At 43.6% G+C, this 23823-nt stretch overlaps 1 protein-coding gene across 1 annotated transcript in view; it reads left to right on the top strand.

The window, feature by feature from the left end:
- Positions 1 to 1601: 1601 nt before the first annotated feature.
- The window catches only part of ROBO1 (roundabout guidance receptor 1), a 2404538-nt gene continuing 2382316 nt past the window's right edge, over positions 1602 to 23823 (top strand). Inside the window, exon 1 of the mRNA XM_069636443.1 lies at positions 1602 to 2018. The gene's annotated coding sequence lies outside the window, so the exon portion shown is untranslated. The remainder of the gene's footprint in view (positions 2019 to 23823) is intronic.

The following is a 23823-nucleotide window of genomic DNA, read 5'->3' as shown; positions in this document are numbered from 1 at the left end:
ATCTAGCCACCAGAATGCCGTAGAGCAAATCCACCACAGGGCAGAGGATTTCTGAAGACACCTGGCCTCACATTGGACTCTCCAGTCCTATTTGTGCATATAAGCATGAATTGAAGTGGAAGGTGTTCCTTAGCTTTTTATCTGATGCTGATCCAAATGCATAATGTACACTACTTCATTATAGAATCCTGTCTTGTGTTTATGTATATTTTCTCTTCTAGTTTATTGTATGTCTTGTTATTTTTTATCCATAAAATCTGTTGTTTCGCATCAAATCTTATATGTTTACTTGGAGTTCGTGAATTCCTATTACCAATATTTGGATCAATCTGCATCAACTGTTATCAATTTGTTAGATCCACTTTTATTACTTATTGCCTTGTATTAGATTCTTCAAATACAAATTTTATTAGAATTTTTTTTAAAGAAGTTCTCTTCTGGTCGAGGTTCCTTCAAATGGTGGGATGAGACATGGACAGGTACCCCTGCAGGAGGAGCATATGATGCACAGCTGTGTCCCAAGAGCCAACCATGAGCAACAGCAGTTCTACCCCACATACACAAAAGAACAGCATCACCTCAGAGTTGCTTTTGACTGAATTCCAGCATGGCATTATCCTTGTATGAAAAACTATGAGCAGTGCCTCCAGGAGGGTGCTCTCATTAATCAATGGTGCTGTCCTGCGGGAATCCCATTGCGACTGCGTGGAGTCTTCTGGTCACATCTTCACAGAATTAGAAACCCAGCACTGGAGCTGTTCTCCTTTCTGCCGGAAGAAAGTGAAGCCCTTTACAATCTCACTTGACTAACTTCGTTCAGCAAGCAGTGGCATTTTCTGTGCCTCTCCTCATTGTATACACATACGCCCACGCATGACTGAACATATCGCCTCCCAGGGCAGGAAGAATTGCTCCATTGTTTTCAATAACATACAGCAATATGGAAAATGTGAAAAGACACAGGGGCTGCACGAAACTAGTGAACCCCATGTCATACATAGACAACTCTAAAACAGAGTGAGGGGTACCTTACAAAATCGGCCTGTCAGGACAAATCCGGCATCATACGTGTTCGCGATATCTAGTGGTCTGGGCAGAGAACATGCACTATTGTATAAAGGTCGGGGTGGGGGGGGGGGCGAGGCACCACGTTGCAGGGAGCGTTGTTTTATCTGTGCGCGTATTCATTACGAAAGAGGTTATTAATTCTGTCCGGTTGAAGTTTCGCGTTGGGAGCAGCTGGTTCCAGTCATTGAGGAATTTAACACGTTGCTTGTATTGGAAACACGTCAAGCGCGCAAGGGTGAAGCTGAAACGGTGTTTTCCCAAGTGGTATTTACGTCCTGCACGCAATGCCAGAATCGTGCTGCTTCTCTGAAACGTATCTTCTGAAATGCAGGCATTAGTTTGTTCAGTGGGTTTTATTAATTGGCAGACATCTAAAGAATCTGTCAAAATGAAGTGATGCGTGTATCCTGCATCTTAAATTACCATAGTAACCGGAATCCAGATCGCGGTTTCCCTGTCACAGTTTTGAAAATCCTTTCCTCGTCACGTGCTTGCATTCTGTGCATCTTCGAACCACGTCGTATGTTTCTTTCTAAAGCCAGGCTTCGAGCGATAGAGCCTTGTGTGTCTAGAAAGAGGGGCTCTGTGTCTCGGCTCCAAGGATCTCCTCGAGGGCAGAGAGCAGTAGGACCCAGGGGCTTCCCGCAGCCACCACCACAACTTGCTACAGGGTTCAGTCTCTCTCCCTCTCGCTCTGTATGCAGCGCCGCCTGCTCCCTCCATCAGCCGTAACACAGATAACGGGACTGGATGCTCTCCCGGAGGAAGGATTTGGATTCCAGACTCCCGATTTTTGGATGACATTCCTCGTGATCCCTACTGCTTAGGCATCTTTCTTGGTCTACAATCTTTTTGCGCCAGTCAGAAGGTCTCACTGCGCAAAGCAAAGTTCCCCGGACTGACTGCAGCATGGAATTTGGACTTATCTGAAAACGATCAGACGTTGGAGGGTAAGTCCCCGCGGGAACTCCCTCGGAACCTCTTGCAGTGTGCGTGAACCTCTAAGTTGTGAAGCATAACAGCCAGGCTGCGTATGATATTCCGCTAGACTTGAAAATGATGTAAAATTCATACTGTGTCTTATATAGAGGGTTTTCGATTCCTGGAAAGCAATGCAATGTGTAGAAATCCCACTTGGCACGAGTGGAGGGGTTTTCGTGCCTTGTGTATAGTAAGGCTGCACACCTGGTACCCCACTAGCAGCAATTGTGTACAGTTGTCCCATGTTGTTGGTTTAATGTATTTATTATCTGTCCCTCTTAATTGTTCTAGCGCCTAGAAGCAGTGGGATTTGTTGTCGGCGTCTTTCGATTGTCCAATCAACAAAAGGTGCTACTTATGATTCTTATTGGGTGTTTGGTCAAAATGGGTGCGCGTGCTAAGCATTGCTGGCGCAGTTCTTGTGATGTGGAGAGGGAAGGAGGAGAGGAATAGGTGTTGGTTGGGGGCAGCTGGAGGTGGATTATAGCGGCTGTATACAAGTCAGTATAGATACATCCATTCAGTTACCAAGGGCGTGACGCAAGTACACATGAACATTACAGGTGGCACGGGAGAGTTTAAACTTTCAAAGCACTGTCGCTGCATTGCACATATCGTGCTATGTACAGGGCCATTGCTTCATTTTTGCACAGAAAGCACAACCGAATCAGAATTCCATCCTGGGACTATCCGTGCCTCTTTCAGAACACACACACACAGACATAGCTCATTAAGGACACCGCCCCCATTACATAATGGTGCATTCTGGAGGAATTGCAACTTTAGAGTGCAGGATGTCCTCAGGTCACACATCTTTACAGAACTGGAGACCCAGCACTGTCGAACGTGTTCCCTTAGCCGGGAGAAAGTGAAGCCGTTTTAATCCCACATGACTACTTTCGTTCAACAAACAGTGGCATTTTCTGCACCGCACCTCATTGTACATGCACACGCATGACTGCGCATATCACCTGATAGTCAAACAGCCCGGGCTGCACAATGCCACACATGGCCTCCGAGGGCGGTCTTGATGATGAGTGGAACTTTCCGCAGGAGGCCATTTACAAAGGGAAGGGGTTGGTGGTGGGGGGAGGAAGCTTTACCCTATCGTTGTCCTTTTTTTTCCTCTTGGAATTGTAACATATTTTAATTCGATACTTAAAGTGTGTCTGTTGGTTGATTAGAAACTATGGCGTTACGGAGCAATCTGCAAGCAAAAACAGAACCTACAATCATACCCTTTTATTAATCAACATGTGTCTGCAATAATGTACATATTATGTTGGCGTGTCACATGACTTGTATGCTTTTAGGGTCATCTCTATAAAAACAAAGGAATGCCATTGTAGGTCTCCAAACCCAAACATTAACACATACTACTACACACACGCCTTGGGAAACTATGTGGGCAAATTCTTACATTTTAGTCGAGGCTCAAATCTCGACTTCATCGTTTAACCAAAGTTTGTTATCCTGGGCAAATGGTTTATGCTCACTGTTCCTTATGTACCTGAATTAGGTGTCCCTTGAAGCGACTTAGTATGCAGAACAGCTAATTCAAAACAGACTCATTCGTAGTCTGGTTAATTAGTATTACCGTATGTATATAATAGCGACCATTCATATTCGCCATATAAACAATCAGCTTTTGTTCACAAATGTGTGTGTGTGTGATCCTCAAACAGGGCCTGCAAAATGCCTTATTACCCACGAGATGCCCTGTTCTATATTTCATTAATGGGGGAGGGAGGCATCTTTCACATCAAAATGCTTGGCCGGCAAGCCCCTGTTTCATGGCCTGCTTGGAGTGAACACAGTGTTCAGAGAGAGATTGTTGGTGCACATTGAAGCGGGATGGAGGATGGGTTGGGGGCCTCATTGCTTACCCTTTGCTTAGGAAATAAGGCATTATCGTTGCTTCTCACCAGTCAGGCTAAAACGACATTGTGGGGAAGTGAGTACACTGTCGGAGTTAGGGTAAACAGGAATCGTGGTAAGGGGGTGGATAGAAGGTGGCTGAGGGTTGTACGAGGAAGGGTTGTGGATGGAAGAGAAAGGGGAAGTGAAAGGGGTAGTGATATTTCCACACTACATTTCCGGCTTCTCCTTGACTCTGAGTGTGTACTGTTTTTAGCTTAGTTAATGAATGTGTGTTAAATAAAAGGTGGCAATCTTTTTTTCTCAGAGCATGATTGCTTGGGAATCAGCACTCAGACTCCTTTTCAGAGGTCTGCAGTGCACAGTGATCCTTTCTCGTGCTGTGGCAAAGGAGATCTTCCCAATGGGAGAGCGGTAAGAAGATGGAAAGTGGAGAGATTAGCAGATAGCAGGTGAGAGGGGTGGCGGGGCTTCTGGTACGTGAAGAGTGAGTGGGTGGAAGATATGGGGAATGGCCAGGTTAAGGAGGGACGAAGATGTAAAATGTAGCAGATGAAAGTGAAGGGAGTAGAGGGCTTATGAAAGGCAAAGAGGGGGCAGGTGGAAGTGGCATATAAGAGCAAAGATTTGGAAGGGGTATGGAACACTACTTTTAGAAGGAAGGGCGAGAGAGTGTGATATTGGAATGGAGTTAATGGAGAGAACAGATTTCCCACTTTTCCTAATTGAGTGATCCTGGGCAAATCACTTTATGTCAGCAAAACCTTGTGAGTTGACCAGGCTATTTTCAGTCAGGGTCCGACCCTTAAAGACACGACTCGAATCCTAAAGCTGACTTAAAACACATGAAATATGTGTCCCTAAATTCATCATTGTCACACTTGCATTAGCCATTAACATGCCCCATCTTAACCTCTGGCTCCACACTCTGGTAATCTTGCCGATGGGAACCTGTGCCTCAAATCTGCACCATTTTACAACCCCTGAGATCTTGAATTGAACAAATCCAGCATCTTATGTGTTTTCAATGTCTAGCGCTATGTACAGATATAATGCAGTGTAAAATAGAGAGTGTGTGCACAAGGCAACGATAAACCCATACATATCAATCACACGTGAGAAGTTGCCACAGTCTCAAAGAAATATAATTGGTTGTTTACAATGCTCTTAATACCTAAGAGGTTTCTAAGCGTGGATCCGGGATTCAAATCTTTGTTGCTCTGCGTTGTCTTGCTTCCAAGACGAGCGCGTTGCCACGGAGTTATACTACCCGTGTAACAGCTGTAATGATGTGCCTCTATTCCAAATATGTGAGATGCAGTAGCGTGAAGTGGAAATGGTGTTGGCTTTAAACTCCCAACAGCTTTGACACTGACATGTCTGACAGGCCTATTGGTGGGGTGAGTGGGAGGGGGTAACCTGTTTTGTGAGCAGCGGTGCAATGCACCATTCAAAGGGAGGGTGTCTGCTGTCTGCCTGGTGCTCTACCCCATTTGTATTTGTATTTTATTTATTTATATAGCGCACCTGGCCCGAGGGCATCTGGACGCATTTCTTGAGGTTACAGTTACATAATATGCATAGATGAAAGCAATACAGTAAAATCACAAAGTATTTACAGAGCACAACCAAAAAGTAAACACAATATATTACAAGGTGTATAAAAAGCGATTAGGTATGCATGGTGACAGCAACATATATTACTATTAGTAATGTACAAGCGTGAGGAACAATGCAGGCATAGAAACCAGAGCAGGTAACCTGCCCAGCGATGCCCGGAGAGCAGAGCTGGCCACATGAATTGAGACACTGGCCCAGTATACATACGCTGACAGCTCCATCACCGACATTTGGCTTTCCAGACAAGACATCTTACAAATAAGCTCGTCTCGATTATAGTGCAATGTGTGGGTTGTTTGAAACTTTTTAAGCGGGAGGTCTGTGACTTGCCAACCACAGTCGCCCCAGCCAACCGTATATGAAAGAGGGGCATCTGGGAAGAAGGTTGACAAGGTCACATATTCACAAAGGGCTGTGGAACATGTAGATTTTGGCAATTAGGGCAACAGTGATTGGCACACAATTGGGGGACGCTCTAAGCGGATTGGAATCACAAGTGGAATGGGCGACTTAAAAGTTCGGTTTACTCACACACTCACTTAATGATGAGAGTTTCTTCTTGTTCGCGGACTGGTTCCACTTTGAAAAGTGACCTTCCACTTCTTATAGTTGAGAAAACAGAGGTATTCATGTCACAGGACACTTAATGTTCAGTCCCGGGCTTTGCTTTTCCAGGTCATTGGCAGAAGCACAGCCATGGTAGGGCAACGCTGTGGGGGCATTTACAGATGTTAATGTCACTGCGGTGGGCCCAACTTCATTAGCTTAAGGTCCCACTTGTTAGACAATTCTGGCTACGCCTCTGATCATTGTTTCTGATTGCTTGTGTCCATTGTTCTCTCCAAGTCAGCATGGAACACAGCTCTAAGTAGGCATTTATTTGTAAAAACCAAAGCTCGGGAGGATACCTCAGCGGCAATGTGCTCGCCCTGGAAGCAAGACAACATGGAGCAACGCAGGTTCGATCTCCGGGTCGCGCTTAGAAACCCCTGTGTATTAAGCGCGTTATAAATAACCTAACCTATCATTTCATCCTAATGAAAGTTGCCTGTGCTGTTCTGAGGATGAAAGTCAAACGGTTATATTACAGTCTGGTATTCTTGAAACGTCCGTTCTACCTGACGAATTTTGCCCAAGACTTTGCACATGTCCATTGGCCAAACAGCAATTGTTGGTTGAATCCTGTACTACCGGGACTTGGGGGCGTGGGGGGAGTCTTAAAGCATCTCGCAGCCTTCACTGTTGGGAAGCCTGGCACCTGCCATTGTTTTTCAATGGTTGTCACAGCCTCTGTCCCCTGCATGACATGGAATAACCAACTCAGCCTTCCTTAAACCCCCACTTAGCAGGGGCTCTTTGTACATGTTTATTTTGATTTGAATGGACGCATACTTAGAAAGCCAAAGATAATGTCAAACAAAAGCAGGCACCACATACTTATGGTAAAAAACTTCTTAAAGTAAACTCGAATTACCGACGTGGAATGAGTTATTATTTCCAAGGATCATTTGTAATTCCTAATTAAAACTTTAAAGGCAAAGAAAAAAAATGCCACTATATAAATCCCAATAAAATGTTTCTCTCTAAATGTGCCGTTTTAAATTGGCATAACCATATAACAGGCATGGCCCCCAATGTCTGCATTACAAGTTGGCACATTGCTACACTTTAACCCCTACCTGCCTCCTGCCACATGTGTGACCACTTCTGCCTATCTCTTATGTCGCCGGCATCTTCCTTCATTAGGAGCTTGTGACATTACATGTCACCGTCAGCCTGCCGCTTCTGCAACCTTCAGTGCTTACTTCAGACTTGTCTTTGGTGACGTTACTGCTGAACCACTTCTTGTCACTTTTAACAGCATCTGTGTCAACTTCTGTTTCGTTCTTGAATATGCAGTGCCTGCTGCGGTCTGTGTCATATGCCATCGGGTGTGGATGCATTGATGCCTGTTTAATTGGAAGGCCACTTTTCCAGTTCAGAATGTGAACTTCAGAAACCATTGCCTTTGCAGCAAAATTGCATATATTACTCGACTGTCAGGCAAATGTGCGCTGGCGGTGGGAAATGTGCTACTGAAGTAAGTAGAAATGTTATTGTTGTGCTGCTCACTTGATCGAAATCACACTGCAAGGCGTCCCTGCCTTGGTGCAAAAAACGCGCTGCGCTAGTGGAACATCTCCCATCATATCACGCTGCAGTGCTTTCACCCTACATCATCTATTTTTTGTTTTAAATAAGAAAGTGCTACAGAGGACTTTCATTATCTAAGATTGTGTCAATGGTTTAGCTTTTCACTACCCCTAGAAGGTTTACATGTCTGTAAGTAGGTTTTGAAGTACATGATTCTCCAGAGGTTGGTCATAGCGAGAAAAATGTAGGACTCCATTGCTTCTTTGGACATTGTTAGGGCAGTCTTGTGCCTTTCTCCAATATTCCACTCTGCGGGAGGGTTGCATGCCTTCTGAACTCCAGCACGTGACTTTTCAAAGGCCTGTTTTAATAAAATTCAAGCAGCAACCTATATCCATGCTGGCATGAGCTAAGTGCCCTTTAAAATAATGCCTTCACAGTGGTCGCAGTGTCAAAACACCCACGTACAGGTCGTTTATATATGTCATTTTAAATTCAACACAATTACAGAAAATCTATTTTTGAGGAATGACAACCCTGTCCAAGATAAAATGCTGCCCTTGCTGCACACATGGTGTGTTACCCAAAGCACTGTATAAGCAACCATCAATTTATGTCAACCCCAACCTTTTCTTTAACAATCATTGATCTAATTTCTTAAGCTGTTTGCACTTTCAGTTGCTGCTTTTGATGGAGTTCATACGATTGACCCATATGTAAAAAAAATGTTTAGGCAACATTCTGAATTGTAGTGGTTTCTTGTCTTCAGTGAGGATTATTGGTCCTCTGGTGCATCCCTGGTATTTTGCTCCAAATGTTTCACATGGGCCACATTCAGATTCAACATTATTTTGGTATTTGCCACATCTGACTTTGAACAACCAACATATGAATGCAAAATGCTTAGCTTTATTTTCACATTGCCTCTATTTGACAGTTGTCCAGTTTTGGAACACGTAAAATAATACCAATCTCACTAAATCCAGCACCATGTCAAATGTTCTGTATGTTTGACTTTATTTTTTATAATGCGCCAGCACACCTGAAAGCCCTGGGCACACAAAAGACAAAGGACAAGACAAACAAACATTAAGAAGGAAGAAAAGTCAGTGTGAGAGAAAAAAAAACATAGAACCTAATCTACTCCTTACTAAAGAGGAGTGTCTTAACTGCTTTCCTTTGTGGGATGTACTGGCCCATTCTGCTATACTAATCAGCCTCACTCTGCTATCTATGGTGCGAGAAACAGCAAAATGGCAGCAAAACTCTTGTGCGCGCCAAAACCTCCAAAACCGTGTTATTCAACACACAAAAAGATGGCTGCACAACCTGCCATCCATGGTGCATGTATGGGACAGAGCACACAATGCTGAAAAAGTGTCAGTGGGCTCCATGACAAATAAACATAGAGTGCAGAGGGAGCAGCAGTGTTTTGCAAGTAAAACTCCAAAATTTGCCTGTAAATGACATTTACTTTGCTGCTGAAACTTCAAAATGCCTGTCCAAAACACTGTCCAACACTCCAAATCTTTCTTGGTGCTAAAATTCATTTAATCTAATGCAGCACTCTGAATTTATAACGTCCTCAAATGTTAAGAGCAAGACATTGTCTCAGCAAAACTGGATTGCCTGTGAATGACAATTCCTGTCAAAAATCTGTGGGCAGCCTCACTGGGCTACCTGTGAGTGACAGCCCCTGTCAAATGGGCTCTCCTGATTAAACTTTAAAGTTGTCTAAAACTAGATATCTGCCGGATTAGCAAATATAAAAGGACTGTTGCTGTAAGGAACATGAACCTCATTTGTTTTGATCCCACAGGTGTAAAGCTAAGAATGTAATTTATCTATGTCATCTGATGCAACAAGTTTGTTTTGTGCTGGATTTTAAGTCAAGAAATGAAGAATTAACTGAGACTGGCTAGGCCTGCAAAAGGTTCAAAAACAGGTTTCCACACAAGGGAAGGGCATTCCTCTAAGCAGATGCTCACTGACATATGGTAATTGTGGGGTAGGACAGACTTGTGTCTGCTCCCAAGGACTTAACAATGGTAGATTCTCCAGGCTAGGAAATGGACGTGTGAAAAGGTCGTAAACTAGGCTTGCAGAAGGAAATCCCAAAGGTGTGGGCTGCTCCTTGCCTCCAGAGACAGACAAAAGGTGGACCATTTGCTCCTAAGAATATGTAATGAACATTTTTTAGAGACTTATAACTGCTATCAGAAATGGTGAAAAATATAAAAAGGGCACATTTTTTACTCTAATTTTTGGCCCTACATTTCAAAACATGGTGGAACCGTGTAGCATATTCTGAACAGGAGTAGCAGTATATGTGGTTTTATGGGAACTGTATTTATGCTAGAATTGTTAAACTTTGCACACACATTCCTTCGGTAAACGCACATATTTGTGGAAATTTGGAGAAAGTTTGGAAAACATTTTTATGGAGAAATTGACAAAATGCTGCAGAAAGGCGAAACAAGGTCTCACATCTGTGGGAGTTTGAGGAACAGATACTCCATAAAATCTGTAATCCTTGTATGGGATTTTCATAGAGGTTACAAATGTGTAAATATGTATTTAGGACACAATTCGATTTTGATACTAGTGGCTATGGGAGGTTTCTAAGGATTGTAAAAACCAAACCATAAAACTTGACATCATCTGTCTTTGATCCAATCACTCGGATGCAAGGCGGAGATGAGGCTGTGATACAATCCCAGTTCACAGGGACAGGCTTAGTTAAGCCGGCCCATACACCCATTGTTGTGATGTCATTGGAAAGGATAAATAGAGACAGCTGACAACACACAGACACACTCCCTCTTCTGATTCCAGCGAAGCATTCTGATCCAGCATTCAAAATCCAGCCTTTAACATCCTTCCAGATCCAGATGCCAATCACCAGGCCAAGCAGTAGCTAAACCATTTTCAGCTAGACCTCTATAATCAATTAATCCTCAACTAATCCTTACAACCCAGTGGAGCGCTATGGTATGGGGAAGCAGCCTGCAATTATCTGGCTTGCTACCATAATGCTTGCCTGCTGAACTCGCAATCTCTCTGATCTGAAATATCCAGAAACAAGAAGGGCAGATCCCGTGCAGTTCCGGTGACCAGCCTAGCTGATCCTGTCCCGCGCCTGATGAGTTACCCTTCCCCGATAGACCTGTCCATTGACCAGAATCTTGACGGGCAAAAATCTTAAATCCCAGTGGATTGTGAGTATTAATAGGATACTAGAGAACTATTGCATACGTTGCTTTACATTGTTCCACCCCAATCTCTGAACTATCCTCACTTTCATAACCAGTAACAGCGTCAAAATCTCAGTGTTATCTTATTCTGTCTATTTGCTAAAGCATTTTCATAGTCATTTTTATTTGTGTAACTCTCATCCAAAAATCCCACTTCGGGTTTTGGACTGGTTCAGCCGGGGAAGGCGCTGGGGATCTGTTACTGAAGTCATGAATCAGTCTCAGAGCTTACTTTGTCCCAACCTGGTTGTCTAGCCTGCATGCTCTGGTCTTGAGTAAAAGCATAACCCATATTTTCTGATTGTAAACTGAAGTTCTTGTCCAAATTCGTGTCTTTATTTCCGAAAAACACCTCTCACTAAAACCTATATAACTCTCTCAGTTTTTAAGATAGAAACGATATTTCAATTCCTACTGATACCTAACATCCTCAGCTATATCCACTAAAAACCGAACAGTGTATTTGGCCCATTTTTGTCTAGGTCAAAAATTGCATAGTAAAAGTTTGCCGCAAATTTATGTTTTGCAAAAGTTTTACACGTGTGAATTGCCTTTAAATTATTTCCCACTTTGCCTTTGAGATTCCAAATGTTTTCCTTTGATTAAATCATTGCTTTTTCTTGCTTGCATCTGTTCAAAGTGGCTCCCATAGAAATGTATAATAATTTAAGCATTTTTGACCACATTTAGTGTTTTTGCTCAGCCAGTTTCAAAGCCATGCTGACAGTTGAAAAGTCAAATTCGTTTTTCTCTTGTGTGTAAAGGGGGAAGGTGGGAGTGATATTCTGTTTGGTCTGCATTATTCCTGAGTACCTGCTGTCTACTCACATCTTTTCAAATTGCCTATTGGTGGGTTTAGGGGTGTTGCAGGAGGAACCTCTAACCATAGTGCTATCTGTTCCAAACCAACCAAAAATATTATTTTCCTTGCTGCATTCTTTTTGTGTTCGTAACCTGATTCCCAGTGCATTAAATATATTATTCCTTGTCTTTGTCACCCAATTGGTGATTGTTGTTACCTATTAAAAATATATTGTGATTAAATTCTAATACATAAATAAATATTTACTGTTGCAAACTAGCCTGATTCCTCGTTCAGTGTGAGCGGGGCGGGGGGGGGGGTGGGTATTTTGATAAGGGTGTGATATGAGTGTTATTTCATTCAGAACATTGAACTTATAGATAAAAATAAATACGTGTTTCCTTTGCGCACTACATGCTAGGCAAGACTTGGGTGTGTGCCCAATTGAAATCCCTTACATCTGAAAGGAGCCAAGCAAGGAGTAGATCTGAGAGAGGGGGCTCATTCCAAATATGAGAGGCCAGGAAGGCAAAACTGATTACACCATATTTCTTAAGGTTGCTTCGTGGTACATCAAGAAGGTTATGTTTATTAGACCGGAGCACCCTTCTGATGGGGCCACCTTAAGACTCTCTGAGAGGCAACTAGGTGCCACTCCCTGAAGGCATGTATAGGTTTGAGTGCAGCCTTTATGATGAATTCTTTGTTTTACTGGAAACCAGTGTAGATTATGCTTTGCTGCAGTGCATTTTGTTGTTTCTTAAGGCCACAAACAGCCCTGATTCAGATGACCTGCCTCTTATTGATATTAGAGGCAGAAATACCATCCAACATGCTTTTACAAGAGTCAAACTTGGCAATAATTATAGCTGAAGCAATAACAGCTCTATTCTCCAAGGAAAGATAGGGCATATTTAGCTAAGCAATCTGTTGAGATAGGTGCAAGATGAGCGCACATGGGATACATGTCTATCAAAAGACAGCTTGGAGTCGAAGTGCCCTTCCAAGCTTTTCATGTGGGGAGATAGTTTAATACATTTTAAAATTGACTGTAACGTGGATCACGCTATATTAGCCTAGGGGCTGAGCCTATAATCAATTACTCAGTTTTGCCATCATTAAGAGCTAGGGAATTCAGGGCCATCCAGGATTGAACAGTGGTGTAGATGTTACTCATGGGAAGGGTATCATGGGCATGAACGGCGGACCATTCCAAAAGAACTTAGGTATCGTCTGCATAGTTTGTGTAGCAGACCCTGATGCTATCAAACAGATTGAACAGTGGTCTGGTGTAGATGTTAAAAAGAATGGGGTAAAGTAAAGAGCCTTGAGGCACACCACAGGTAGGCTGGATCGGGGAAGCCTGGAGATATCCTACTGCCACCCTGGCCCTACAGGGTCTCAAGAAAGATTGTATTCATTCTGCAGCATATTAGGAACATCTGCCAATTTTCTCTTAAAAGAGAATGGTCCCCTGAATCAAAAGCCACTAAAAGATGGAGAAACATCAATAATGCAATATGACCCCAGTCAATGATGCCTGCGATGTTTGATTTCAAGTAGAGTAGTGCTGTTTCGGTCCTGCATCAGACTCAAAACCCGGATTGGGGAATCCCCACGAGATTATAAACTTCAAAGAAGTCTTGCAATTGAGTGTACAATACTTTGTCTAAGAGTTTCAGTAAAAAGGGGACACTGGTAATAGGGCAGTAGTTCCCTGCTATCTCGGGAACTGAATGTTCTTAGTTAGGTGTCAGACTTTCATATCCAATCTATTCCGGTACCAGTACCCTCCTTAGCTTTCTCAAATCGTATCTTTTGCTTTTCCCCTTGTACAATTTTGTATTGAACACATTTTTTGTTTTGTTCTTGAGGATTTGCTTTTCCTCCATTTCTAGCTTTTGGAAATTATTCTATTCTGGATAATTTCAAATAGCTTGTGGGCTTTACCTTTGGGAGGTCCATTAAATTAATGCACACTCTGAATTCCTCGATCATCTCTTTGGATATATAGGGCTCCCAGTCTGTCAATATTTCTGGCTCTATCCATAGATTGTCATCCACACCAAATGAGTTTGTCTATGGTGTTTTCTTTGTATCACTCTGGCAACAATCACCCTGGTTTGGAGTGCTTACATACTTAGTAAATGGCACCCGTCCTTTTCTGGACCATTTTGTTCCACATTTTTCATTGGGGTGTGTTCCAGATCTTCATTTTGAATACTGCCACCCATAGTCTATTTTCAGTGTTTTGGCTATGCCAGTAAACATTTAAGCAGCCCTGAAAAGGCTGGAATTTCCTCTCTAATACTCTGGACATATTTCAAGACACTAACAAAAAATGTATCACCGGATATGCGCTGTCCAATTGTTCAATTAGATGGACTTCATCAATAATGTCGAAAAAGTGTTAAATGAAGTTAACATGTAATTTCCTTGTGCAAGAAAGGTACAGTATTTATTTAATACAAAACTGGCCCAATTTAAGCCTATATTTCAAGACACATTTGAGTATGGGGAACATACCAGTTAGGCTGGTTCGTGTTTGGTCTATTACAGTCAGGAAATCCACTACCACTTTGTCCAACAAGAACAGTACATTGGAATGCTACACCATTTAATTCCATATGCTGCAAGTGAAAAGCAGCTGTATGGGGAGCCAGGAAAGCATCTCAGTGCTGTTTAAAAATCAGTTTATGTAAAAGAGGCTGACAAAAGGCCATAAGCAGCATAAGCAACAAAGGAGAAAAAATTGGGAACTCTGTGGCTGTTCACACACTCTTAAATCGAACAACATTATCGGTCACTACGACAACCATTTAGCTCTGTGGATCATTAACACTTTTCAGTAGAGCATGTTATAATGGCGTTTTGGCAGCCATCATCTATGTCAAGGCTCTTCCTACCGGACCTCAGTGCCAAATGACATTCTACTTGCTGCTCCTGCCCGAGGCACAACGTAGTGGCTCAGAGTTTCTCCCTTCTGCATATGTTGGCCTCACTGTTAGCTAATGTTATTAACCAACATCTGAAAACCAGACAGGAAATGATATTGGGGGCAGTGTTATGGTTAGATGTAACTTGTTTCGCCACTGGCAGCAGGGTCAGCTCACAGGAATGGCTTGTGCCTACTCCAAGATGGGGGCTGGGCACATACAGAGGCCCATCCCAAGAAGGCACACAGATGCTCTTGATACCCTGGTTCCGGTTCGATGGCCAATCCACCACGCCATAGCCCTTATCAGGAAGCATGTGGAGCCCTTTGGTGAGCTTCAGTGCGTAAGTTGCCTGTTCTTGCCAGATGGTCCAAGACAAGTGATTGAATATACCGTGAACGAAGAAATGTGATGAAATAAGCTATAGTTTATGAAATTACTGTTTTACTGAAACTGGCAAATGTGGGCCTCATTATGAGTTTGGCCGAATAACTCACATAATACCACAAAACTCGATTACCATTACTGCATGCATTAACAGAAATATAGTAGGTGTTTTAGACTCCTGCTGACTCTATAGGTTTTTCCCACATTTTGAAGTCTCATCAGACTTCATTGGGGACATGTGGTATGATCACATCCGTAATACCACAATTGAAAGTGAGGTTACACCTCCTGTTTAATGTAGCTGTTTTGTTTAGTGCGCATGCGTTTCCAAACCCACAACAGTAATGAATGAAAAAATGACCTGTTTTGCGAAAAAAGATCATGGCTCTCTAGCCTTTGGTGTGGGCTACACACCCTAATGTCCACTATGGGGTTAGAAATCGTATGTTTCCATCAATTGTTTAATCTTAATTCGCATATACTTTCAAGAACCGAAATAGCTGCACACTTTTGTATGCCTCAGAATGGCTTAAATGTTATTGGTTGAGCATATTATGCAGAAGCACCAATGCCAATGCATTTCGGACGAACAGCAGTCCTTCATCAGGGCATAAACCAGTCATCTGCATATTTCCTGAAATATCTAGTGAGCACACGTCCAGACAGCCCAGCCCGTCCAAGCATCTGATCGTTGTTCAACCATGCCTGCTCGCATCGAGTAGAATATTCTCACCGGAATGCTCATGACCTGTTTTACCATTTCTATACTACTTGTAAAGAGGTCCTTTGTTATGTTAAACTAATTTTCATGTTACCTCTTTCAAACAAAAATATGGTCTTTGGAAGTATGGTTCAGAGCCTCAGGCCATATTTTTCAGAGCCATGTGGTTTTGGAGATGGAATTATAATCAGTCCGGCCCTCATTACAAGCTAGTCAGGCTGGAAGAAAGTGCTGGTAACAACGGACCGGCAAACTACAAGTCTGCTGGTAGGGGTTGTGAACTACCGGTAAGCCTGACCTGTTGGTAGTTCTGGCTCCTACTGGCAGAGTTTTCACTGAAGCACTGCCACCATTACTAACGGTGCCTGTGCTTCAGGGTCCCCATTCCCATGGAGTCCTATATGACTCCATGGGAATTGGAACATACTGTTTCTCCCCCACCCTTAATATCCCTGTATTACCAGGGTATCGGGTGGCTGAAACGGTAAGGCGAATCTGCCAGTAACCAGACCTGCACTGATAGCTCATGTCTCTTCTTTTTGAAACTCACAATATGAAGGACTTCATAAATGGGAGGTGTTATACTGTTCTCTCACACTTCACCGTCCAAATTAGGATACAAACCATTTGGCCTCATTACAGGTTTGGCGGTAGCCTTTCCGGTAAAACCGGCAGGCTGCCGCCAATCTTGCAAATGTTTCCAGCCCCTGGCAATGGGGAAATACATGGCCATTACAACCCTGGCAGACCCTGTATTTCCCCATTGCCAGGGGCCGGAAACCTTTACTCCCCATTCCCATTTGAGCCCCACAGGGCTCAATGGGAAAGAGGAGGCCGGTAGCACCTGCACCATTCAGAATGGTGCCGGTGCTACTGGCAGTGTCTGCTCGCGGGTGCCGGTACGCCCACCAGGTCAAAACCTAGCGGGCGGGTAGGCACCCGCGAGCAGAACCCGTAGCTTGCCAGTCTGGTAACAATGGTAAGCTTACCTGTACCATTGTTACCAGACCAGCAAACATGTAATGAGGCCCATTATGTTTTTCAAATTTCCAAGATTAACTAACATAATTTCAGCATATTTGCTCATTAATCTACTGGCCCCATGAATTTACATTTTGTTATGTCATGTTAAAACCATTTATAAGTGCACGTACGCCATAAGGCATCATGTCGCTAGTCCAGGCGAGAAATGAAGAGAGCAACTGATAAAGATCTAAAACAGATGAGTTTTAAGAGACCAAACGGAAAGCCAAGTGATCAGAAATGGCTCGCAAGGAATGAGGAGAGCATTCCAGGCCTTAGCTGCCACAACCGAAAAGGCACGTCCACCCACACGTGACAGCCTGAACCGAGGGGCATAGACCAGAAGAGCAGACTGAGAGCAGAGGGGGCAGGAAGGAACCTACATCGGAAACTTCACCTTAAGATTCTTTGCCCCCACTTTATAAAAAGCACATTGAACAATGCATAAGGATTTAAAAAGCACACGCTTCTCAACAGGAAGCCATTGGAGCTGTTGAAGTAAGAGAGACATGTGAGCTCCCATCAGACGGTGAAGAATCGACCTGGCTGCAGCATTCTGAAGAAGCTGGAGCCGGCATATAAAATAGCAACGTTGACCAAGATAGAACGAGTTACAGTAATCCACTGTACTAAGCACAAGAGCTGCTACACCGGAGCTTGAAGCTGAGTCGGGATAGAAGGGAGAACTTTCCGCAGGATTTTTAACTTAAAGTGGCCAGCCCTACAAATAGACCCAACCTGATCCTCCATAGAAAGTGATGGAACAATTGTTTTGCCCAGGTTTTTTACCAATGGGGCGGGCATAGAAAAAGGGCCCAGAGAGCAAGACCAAAATGTAAGTGTCCGAAAGGAAAGAGGATTGGAGGTGCCAACAACCAACACCTCTGTTTTGTCACTGTTTATTTTGAGCCAATTAGCCGCCATCCAGGCACAAGGTTATCCAGGCAACACCTAAGCCAAGCCGCCGTGTCAGGATGAGTAAAGTCAAGGCGTACCAAGATCTGCATGTCAGCAGCATAGGAGTAAAACCTAAACCCATGTGACTGAATAAGGCGGAGAAGTGGCCTGATGTATATGCTAAATAGTGTCTGCGATAGAGTCCTGAGGTACGCCGCAAGATAACAAGACTGATTTAGTGCAGAAAGGAGGGAGAGACACAGACTAGGAGCAATCGGCCAGAAAAACAGAGAAACATGCCAGAACTTGGCCAGAAAGGCCTGGCGCCGATAACCGGGAGATCAGGGTGGGGGGTCAAGGTGTCAAATGCAGAAGACAGATCTAACAGTATCACTGCGCCAACACCACCCTGATCCACCAGGCAGGCGAGAACATGCATCAAAGACGTAAAAACTGACTCAGTGCCCATCCCCGGCTGAAAACCCAATTGAGCAGGATCGAAGTAACCAGTAGACTCCAGAAAAGAAGATAACAACCGTGACACAAAGGATTCTAAATACTTCATAAGAAATGGTAGGAGCGAGATGGGACGGAAATTAAGACGCACACTAGGATCTAAGGAAGGCGTTTTAAGTAAAGGAATCACACGGGCATGTTTCAGGGCCGTCGGGATGCAACCATCACGAAAAGAGGCATTAACTGCCGTGGTGATCAAAGAAGAAGAGGAATCAAATCTACGGGCAAAGCAGATTTGAGCTGGTGAATGGCCATGAGAATATTTTGATCGGAGAAGATGGGAACAACCGACCAGGTGGAATTAGATTCATGGGCCACCAGGGGAAGGAAAGGAACAGCCTTCTGTCCACCCGTATCGCAAATATTTTGACAAATAGTCTCAATCTTGCTTTGAAAGAATCAGGAGAGAGACTGAGAAGGATCTTGAGATGGTATGCCTGAGAATTCAATTTAGCTGGAAATGAGAGGAAGTGAACAAGATCAAACAAAGCCTTAGGTTGACTTATCGCTATCTGCACCTTCTGACAAAAAAATATTTCTTTGCAGAAATTACAGCCTTATGATAGGCTGTCATATTGTGGTGAAGGAAATTTTATCATCAGAAGAGTAAGTAGCATACCACTTCCTCGCTGCTTGTCTGGAGAGAAGGTAACTTGTCTGAAGAGAAGCTTACAGGCCCTAAGTTCCTCTGAAAACCAAGGCTCAGAGGAGCGGCTCCTTTGCTTGCAGAGCCTAAATGGAGCTATCAGGTTTGCAACTGCAGTGAAGGAGGCATCCAATGTTAGCAGGGAACAAGGTAGATCCTGAACACAGTGTGACCGTAGAGAGGCCACTAACTCATGGTTTGGAACCCTAGGCCAGCCATATTTAGGAATAGGGAGTTTGGTCATAGTAGAAGAAGGTTCTGCTTGAGAAAAAGTGAAAGTCAACATAAAGTAATCCACCCAAAGTAGTGGACTAGGTAGAAAAATAGTAGTAGAATCCTTAGAGGCACAGACAAAGTCCAAGGTGTTACTCAGACCATGAGTGGTGTCAGAGACCAATTGAGGAAGACCAAGATCAGACATAAGCGCTGAGAAATTAGCTACTTGTCACGCATTTGCTGTATTAGCTGGAAGATTAAAATCTCCAAAAACCAAGAAATTGGAATATTTGAGCTGGAGCTCCAGCACAAACGCAGGGAAATCCGCACAGAAAGAACGATCAGCACCCGGGGGACGATACACCACACAAACAGATAGCATCGAAGTAGGAGATAGAGAGATTCGGGCCAGAAGACACTCAATTTTAAGGGAGTGATCTGGCACAAATCATAAGACTTTATAGTTGGCCTTATGCATAATAGCAACACCACCCCCTGGGTGGGTAGGGATATGATCTAATTGAGAAAGTTCATAGTTTGGGGGGAGAGCCTGAATAATCGATGGGCCTGATGCCTTACAGATCCATGTCTCCGTTAAAAACAAAAACTCCATGGGCCTCATCACGAGTTGGGCTTATAGCGTTAACACCACGCTCCTGGCACTATTAGCGCTGGATCATGGGTTTGGCAGGACGGTAATTCCCCATTCCCCACGGGGCCCATTCTGGAATCCCCCAATCCCCATTGGGCCCAATGGGGAATTTTCAGCGCAACTACCATTGGCGGTATTACCGTGCGGTAATTGCACCACAAATTGTCAAATTCCCAGCGCATTTACCCCCAGCTCATATTCCTGTCAAAAAGAAACAAACTCTCCCTTGATTTAGTCCAGTCTCCCTAGTCAGAGCTGATGTACCGCCTGTCTAGGTTAGGGGATAGAAGAAGAGACTCACTCTTCCCTCACTCATTACTTTCATCACAGCTTAAAAAGTGTGGAGGTGTGCACAATAGGTAATCAAATGTATTTTTATCCCTTCCTTATTGTGTGTCTTATAAAGTTTCAACCGAAAAATATAAATTTAAAAATACAGAAAGTATTGTGTATGTAGTTTAAATCTACAACCACGTTCCATAGCATGAGCCACCAATGAGCGGGTGTTTAAAAGACAGCTTTGAAAAGCATCGGTGGTAGGCTTACTTTTAACAGCTGTAATGTGTATATGAAAGCCTACTGGCCATTGAGTATCACATGGGGCTAGGAAGAGCAGAGTGCAGTAGTCCAGACATCTCTTTAGGGCTGAATCACCAACATCAGAATGCAGGTCGTGCACCGACGGGCTGGACTTTGGCGCGACTTCGGCGTGCTGAACCCTCGCCCGCTGCGCTAATTTTGTATGATGAATCCATGAGCACTGCTCTTTCAAATTAAGTATTTTCAGTTAAAAATAATGAAATTGAAGAACTGCTTGCATATACTGAGTATTTTTATAGGATTGGCAATTAACTTGCAGAAACTATGTACATACCTTTGAAATCCATTGTTGCTTGCAAATCTTTTAGCAATCAAGCAGTGTTTGGTCAGGTGGGGAGGGTAAGTTCACACAACATGTGGCAGACTTCATTCACACAGATTGTTAGGCAGAATTACATGCATTACCCTTTGGGAACACTACACACAATTAAGACTACAGGTGTAAGCACAATCACACCTTTGGTATAATTCTGGACTACACAGTATTGTGGTAGGAGGGCTGAGCAGCCAGGCTTACCTCGAGAGGGATGTGAGCAGTACAAGGGGTTACACAAAGGACTTGAAATCACAGTGGTTCAAACACACACTTACTCAAAGTTTCTAGGTAAAACACTATTAATTTATTTACAGAGTCATTTAGAAAACCTTTCACCAGCTATAAGCAGCTCAATATCACATTATAATACACTCCAGTACCAAACCAATATGTTTCTGAAGAAGTTAGGCTCCCCTGAAGTGGCACTTCAGCAACTTTAAAAAGGGGCAAAAAGACACGGGTTATAATAATTAAACACAAATACTTTCTCAGGCAGGGCAAATAGTTTCAGTTCACTACAAGAGGCAATTCAATTCAATAGGCCTGGGCCAAAGGCAATGGATCAGTGTCTAAGATAGGATAGCACAGTTCTGGTACTAAATGGTTAAGTCTTTGCCAATGTTCCTAGAAGTAGTTTGCATGGAAAAGAGTTGAATGTTGAATTAGGAGTGAACAAGACTCCAAAGTTGGGAAAGTTTCACGAACTATCACCGCGGTAGAGAGGATTTCTCAACCGCGTTTGGACAGTACCTATGTAATGAAGAAAAGCTGTAGCTGAGGCAGTTGTTCTTGGCAGTTCCTGCAGATTTCGCTGTTCCTGGGCCTCAGTCGTGGGGACAAGAGGGAGGACGTTGGGAGGTTCCTGCACTGCATGGGGAAGGATCCACAAGCTTGGCAAAATGTTGGTTTAAGGTGTGAGCGCCTTATAGTCCACAAACTGGTATCCTTCTCACTGGCTATCCGGTTTTCAACAGCACTCTGAAGAAAATTCTACTAGTATGGAGATGGTTTCCAGGTGGCTTGCAAGTGGTTGTTCCCACCAGCTCAAGGGAAGAAGTCTTCCTTGAAGGGGCTTCTCTGTCGAGGGAGTTTCAGGCTATTCGGACCTGCAGCAGGGTTTCACCGGGCAAATCAATGGTCCTGAAGTTGCAGCAGTCGTTTTCCTTCAGCTTGTCTTCGTTTCTTTCGTTCCATTGGTCGACTCTCCCTTAAAAGTCCCAGAGACCTGCTTTTAAATAGTTTGCTCCCATTCATTCCAGCCTGGCTGCCTCTCACCCAGCAGGGTGGCTGTCCTTGCCGGACAGTCAACCAGCCAATCACGCCAGAGTGCATTCAGTTTTCCTAGGAGAGTAAGCACAGGGAGTTTTGGGCACCTCCGTCACAGCTGTCCACCCCAGACAATCAGGCGCCAGAGGGGGGTTTCAATACTGAAGCCCACCAAAGACAAACAAACAAAGGTACCAATCCTAGTTTGGCATACAGAGACAAACACTACAGGGACCTTTCCAAAAAGAAATGGTGAAAAAAGTCAATCGGAACTTGTTTTTACAGAGGGGGCTCAGACGCCATCTTGAAAAACATGGCTCTGGTGGATTTTAACTACTGCAGCGTTTAAACTGGTCGCGGTCGGGAAAATCATGGTAATGCCACTGCCACCAGCCATTCTGAGAGGAAAGGGTAGCTTTGGAGGGCTACATGATTTTTATAGGCATAGGGAATACTAGGTATTCCCTCCAGCACTCTGCTATAAGGAAGCGTGTTTTGGGTCTAGCAATTTAAACAGACTAGCAAAGTCAATTTAACTTTAAATTCACGGGGGGACAGTAGTCAGTCCCAGAGAAGGTATTTAAACCTTGGGAAGTCTGAAAGACAGCCATGTGCCACTGCACTGAGGGTGCTGTGTGATACACAAGAAAAAGATGATGCCTATGGAGTTGTCTACAACTCCATATCCAAAGAAACAAACACAGAAAACACATTAAAAATGAAAAGTTCAAAGTCCTAAAATATAGCAAAGAGCTGGAGGGCTCTAAGGTAGAGGGAATTAGCACTTTGGTGAGAATTCTCCCTAACACAGATGGTCTTCTCACTTCCATCCATGTTACGTGTTTGCGTAGTTCTTGAGTTCTTCAAGACTCCCCCATATGCAACTCATTTAGTTAACTGGATAACAGTGCAGGTAGCAATGCAGTCATGCATGTTTTGCTGCAGTTTTGATCAATGACTCACAATGCAGCAATTCAACTTCGGTTTAAGGAGAATGCTGTTCACCAGGCTGCACTCCCTTCACTGACCCCTGCATCTGGGAATATCATTTTTGATGAAGTGCTGCTTTGATGACACCATTACAGTGGCTTGTTGCGCTGAATATAATAGTAGCCACTTCCTAACGAAAGGCCTCACTGGAAATATGAATATGCTGGGTGCCTCAGCCCTCCAGAAAACGACATCTCATGGCCCCCTAAAAAGATGAAATGCTTCAGAGACAACAGAAAAGGGGAGGTTTGACCTTTCGCCATACTAGATTCAACCTCACAAAGTAGCACTCTGCAACTTCCTCCCCGCCAATGGCTCCTCCCCAACTCCTAGGTCCACACCCCTGCACTTCTCCCTTAACGTGAGACTGAGCAATTTACTCCCCATTCCCCTGTTTCCTCCCATGGTTCCTTACAGTTCCCTTGCTGCAAAATTGTCCTCCCCCATTGTTATCTCTCTGCTCCGTTGTATTGATACCTTGCAATCTTTTTCCCTCACCATGAACTTCGCTCTATGACTTGTGAAGCATTCTGTTGCTTCCTGAACTAGATCCACACTACATGCATATAATAATAATAATAATAATAATAATAATAATAATAATACACTGACTGATAATTAAGTCATAGGTCATGTACACATCTGCAGTTAGGGCCTATTACACTTTTCATTGCTACTACTGCTTTATTCTGAATAAAAGCCAAACTCCTGCACATGCTCACACTCACAGATTGGTCTCCAAACATAATGAATAAAAACAATGTTTCAGTAGCAGGATCGAAAATGTAATTGTCTTTCCCAGTCACTTTCAAGGTGTAATTAAGCCTCATCCAAATTAGCAAGAAATAAAGCACATATATTGTCAGTAGAAGCGAGGAGTCAAGCAGCCCAAACACCTTTCAGCCCAACTATCTCCTCCTA

The sequence above is a fragment of the Ambystoma mexicanum genome, chromosome 7p (assembly GCF_040938575.1).
Source record: "Ambystoma mexicanum isolate Mex_15411 chromosome 7p, UKY_AmexF1_1, whole genome shotgun sequence".
Taxonomy (NCBI): Eukaryota; Metazoa; Chordata; class Amphibia; order Caudata; family Ambystomatidae; genus Ambystoma; species Ambystoma mexicanum.
Note: the sequence above shows the minus strand (reverse complement) of the source record. Positions and strands in the feature narration are given on the sequence as shown.